The sequence below is a fragment of the Myotis davidii genome, unplaced genomic scaffold (genome assembly GCF_000327345.1).
Source record: "Myotis davidii unplaced genomic scaffold, ASM32734v1 scaffold205, whole genome shotgun sequence".
NCBI lineage: Eukaryota > Metazoa > Chordata > Mammalia > Chiroptera > Vespertilionidae > Myotis > Myotis davidii.
Window position 1 is genome coordinate 1,676,548 of NW_006297573.1, and position 4,879 is coordinate 1,681,426.

General features: G+C 38.8%; 1 pseudogene; it reads left to right on the forward strand.

Annotated features, from left to right (window-relative positions):
* LOC102769148 overlaps positions 1-2,065 on the forward strand; it is a 3,050-nt pseudogene extending 985 nt beyond the window's left edge.
* Positions 2,066-4,879: the final 2,814 nt, after the last annotated feature.

Sequence of the window (4,879 nt, forward strand, 5' to 3'; positions counted from 1 at the left end):
TCTGTCATTATTTCTTGAAGTAGGTTTTCAATTTGTTGCTCCCTCTCTTCTCTGCTGGCATCCCCACGATGCAAATATTGGTTTGTTTAAAGTTGTCCCAGAGGCTCCTTACACTATCTTCATATTTTTGGATTCTTTTTTCTTTTTCGGTTGGGATCTTTTTGGTTCTTCATATTTCAAATCTTTGACTTAATTCTTGGGATCCTCTAGTCTGCTGTTGGGTCTCTGTATTTTATTTTTAATTTTAATCAGTGTATGTTTAATTTCTGACTGGCCCTTTTCCATTTCTTTGGCATTCTCATTAAGATCCTTAAAGGTCTCACTAAGTTCCTTGGAGGTCTCACTAAGTTCCTCAGAGGTTCGTAGAAGATTCTTGAGTAACCTTGTAACTGTGGTTTTGAACTCTATGTCCTCCATTAGTTTGCTTTCCTCCATTTCTTTCATTTGTGACATGTTTCTTTGTCTCCGCATTTTTGGCTGACTGCGAGGACCCGTTGTGTCTATAGTGGAAGAACTGCTGTGCTGGAGACACCCGTATGGAGCAGGACTTGCTTCAGTGGGGCTTTGGTGCTCACTGAGTCTGTTTCTTGAGTGTGTCCCTTATGGATGTTAGGAGTTGAAATCTGGTATCTGACCAGGGGTACCCTGGCTCCTGGATCTCCAAGTCAACCACTGTGTGGGTCCACCCAGCAGTAGCTACAGCGATATCAATAGATTTCTCCTCTTTGTTTGGAATTTGGAAGTTTTGGAGCTCTCTGACACAGCTGCAGTTTGTTGGGGTAGGCTGCAAAAACGCAGGTGGTTCCTTTTGCCACTGGCACAGGTTGGGCGGGGATGTAAGTTGAGTGGGGCGGGGTCTCAGAGAATCACTAGGGTGGAGCAAACAGCAATGGTTGTCGTCAGTGTCTCCACGACTCCTCGACTCCTCGCATCTCCGGGACTCCTACTCCGCATCTCTGCATCCCCGAGTCCCGCACGCCCACAGCAACAATGATCCTTGCGAGCAGCTCTGTGAGAAAGCCACCCTCACTTTCTAAACTGCTGCAAGACAGTCCAGTTTCTCCCCGTAGGAGTCTGGGACCTCAGAATCTCGCCTTAAATGAGCTCAGTGCATTCGAGAGCTTGTCTCCCCTTCCGATTGAAAAAAACTGGGTATCCAGGTGCAGCCCACTTCGCGTGTGCCTTCATACCTCTGTTCTTGGTGCCTCTGCAGCTCCTACTCAGTCTCAATGCCCTTCTTTCTTTCTTTCTAGTTGTAGAACTTCCACTCGGCCAGCTTTCCCGTGGCTCTGGATGATAGCTGTTTTGTCTTATAGTTGTAATTTCAGTGTTGTTGTGGGAGGCAGCATGCGCAGGTTTATACCTTACGCTGCCATCTTGGTTCCCCCCTCAAAAGAATTTTTTTGGAATGTTGAGGAGGACTTCAAACCTGTTCCAGAGTGCTGGATACCAGCGAAGGAAATTGAACAATTAAATGGAAATCGATGCCTGATGAAAATGGACACATTCCTGGGTGGGTACCAGTGGAGAAAAACAACAAGCAGTATTGCTGGCATTCCTCTGTAGTTAATTATGAATTTGAAATAGCCCTGGTACTGAAGCTTCATCCTGATGATTCTGGTCTTTTGGAAATTACTGCAGTGCCACTATCAGACTTCTTAGAACAGACGCTGGAGCTAATAGGAACAAATATTAATGGAAACCCATATGGGTTAGGAAGCAAGAAGCATCTGTTACAACTTCTTATACCACATGGAGCATTTCAAATAAGAAATCTACCTCCCTTGAAGCACAGTGATCTGTTGTCCTGGTTGGAAGGTTGCAGAGAGGGTAAAATTGAAGGAATAGTATGGCATTGCAATGATGGCTGTTTAATCAAGGTCCATCACCATCATCTTGGTTTATGCTGGCCAATTCCAGATACTTACATGAATTCAAAACCGGTCATTATTAACATGAACTTGAATAAACATGACTATGCTTTTGATACTGTCTATTTAATCATTTTTCAAAAATAGATCATCAGAAATTTAGTAGGCTTAAAGATATAATACTCCATGAATAGACTGGAAATGTAATTAAAAACCAGCTTTATTGTTGTTATATTTGAATCTTGAATATTCTGCCATGTGTAAAAGGTGAAAATATCTCAAGGTTCCTATTTATTGTTCAGTGTCTAATGGAGAAATAAGTCTTCTAGTAAATGAATTTTAACCTCTGGATTTAAAAATGTAAGTAATAGTAAGCTCCCAAGCTTTTACAAAGGGTTGGATTCTGTCCACTATAACTGAGTAGTAATTTAAAGACAATAAGGAAACCAACAATTTTGGATCATTTACTTTCAAAATTAAATACTTTAAGCTGAGTTTAATTTAATCTTTCTTGACATTTAACAATATTATATACACACACATATATATATACAAGTTATAAAAACATATAAAATATAAGAACCATGACACATATATAAATAGGAAAGAATATAAAACCTCAATTTTAAATGTTAAAATTGTTATTCTCATATTTAAAAACTTTAAACATTATGAATGTACAGAAGTTCACTATAGCTCATTGACTACTTGATAGTTATAACTTACTTTAAAAATCTTCAAATATATACTTTTCTAATGTGTTAAAAATTTTATACAACTTTATTTACTAAAATTTCAAATTCAGGTAAAGGTACAGGGTATTGGAAAGGATATCATGTAGTACAGAGACTTGTAAATAGTTAAATAAAAACTGTAATTATAGCTGGCCCTTAATAAGGAGGGAAATTGACAGGACTTCCCTCTTCGTCTTCAAACTGTTCAGAAACAGCAACAGGACTAGTTAATTCAACTCCAAATTGTTCAGAAAGGTTGTTTAACTTCTCTTCTAAAAGAATTTTTTTTTTCACTTCTTTGTAGTTATACTTGAGATCTTCGATTTCTTCAAAAAATGACGAATCAACATTTTCCAGTTCTTCAGCTTTTTATTTCCTCCTAATAGAAACATATCGTCTTTAAAAGACATCAATAAATATATAATACACTTCTTAGGTTTAAACTAAAGAGATTTAATTATAAATGAGCACCAAAGTAACCTGAATAGCAAATATAAAGATTGAAGTATTAAGATTTTGTTAATAAGATTTTATTGTGCAGTATAAGTAACTAACTTGTTAAATGCCACATCAAATGACCTGTTATTTAAGTTTTGTCCTAGTCTTTGACTAAAATTTATTAGCTCTTAAATTAGAGGGGGATTTCATCTTTCTCCAAAAGCACACTCTCAAATACTCAGTGAGGCAAGCAAAAAGACATGGCTATTCACAGCATTAAGGTTGTTTTGGTTAATATTCTTTAGCTTAAGCTTCATTTATATTTTCTTTACAAATATCTAATTTGTAATGAATAAAGGTCAATTTCTTATAAATATATTTATGATCAGGGAAATTCTAGGGCTTCTTGCCTGGCTAAGAGCTATGCATCTGGTGAAGAGGCAATCTGAGCTTTAGAATAGCCAATAATCACTACTTAACTTTCTTATCATGTTCTTTTCTATTTACAGATTCTTGAAAGACATAAAGCATAGCAAATATCTTTTTTAAGGGAGGGGAACTATTCCTAAAAAGATTTTCAAAGGAAATAAAAGACACTGTTTGCAATGTGACCCAAAAATTAAGAAAATATTAAAATGAGCTCTATATTTGTGACAATTAAAAAATAAATTTACTCTTTAATCCTAAAAATAAAATAAAATAAAAAGTAACAGTCGCCCAGCCAGTGTGACTCAGTGGTTGAGCATCGACCTATGACCCAGGAGGTCACTGTTCGATTCCCGGTCAGGGCATGTGCCCAGTTTGTGGGCTCGGTCCCCAGTGTGGGGGGTGTACGAGGCAGCTGAATGATGATTCTCTCTCATCATTGATGTTTGTATCTCTCTCTCCCCCTTCCTCTCTGAAATCAACAAAATATTTTTTAAAAAAGTAATACTCAATGAATTCTACAAAATCCTAAAAGAAAATGTAAATGGGCCAGCTGCAGCAAGTGCCCTGTGTGATCTCTTTGGCTTTTCCATGCCCTGTCCAGGAACGGGTCCGGAGCTCCTGTCTGTGCCTGTGTGGTCGCTGGCATGTGGCTGTGGAAGGACCAGGGGACCTTTTGGGTTCCTTCTTTCTGCTGCTGCTACTGCTGCTGTTGCTGCAATGCCTGCCTCTTCACTGGTAGCCTCTATGTCCTGCTCTGTATCTTTAGCTTTGAACCTGTGCCTCCCCTAGGGCCCTGCAGGTGCTCAGCCTGGGACCACATTCCACCATTACCAAAAAAATATCTAGGTGTTCCAAACCTCTCCTGTGTCCTAGGTCCTATCCCTACCTGTCTCCTTAGTGTTTGCATTAAAGCTCCCTAAGAGTGAGTCTTACCTACAAACGCCCCCTCTATGTTGGTTTTTTCCTGTTATATTTACACTTTATAGACTTCTTATCTTTAAGAAACCTCTCACTCCCTTTCTCCCTCTGTCCTTATATCTCTTGTCCACATTTGCCATGCCCACTTTCTTGTCCATCTTTCTTTCCATTCTCTCCAGTTAATTCAACTACTGCTATTCCCCCACAGACCCCGATAACTTCCTTGTCATCAAATCCAGTGGATATCTTAAAGCCCTCTCTCCAATGTTAGACATTGCTATCTTTCTATCTTCAGATTTTCTTCCCACCTGTGACCTTTCCTTTTCAGACTTCTTTCCAACCATACTTCTGTACCTTCTCCCAATTTCCACATTCTCTCTCATCTCAGACCCTTCGGATGGAATGTTTCCTTCCTGCCTATAGAATAATTTTTCCCTCCCACTTCCCTCTTCTTGCTTCAGGTCCCAGAAAATGTCACCTTTCCCAAGA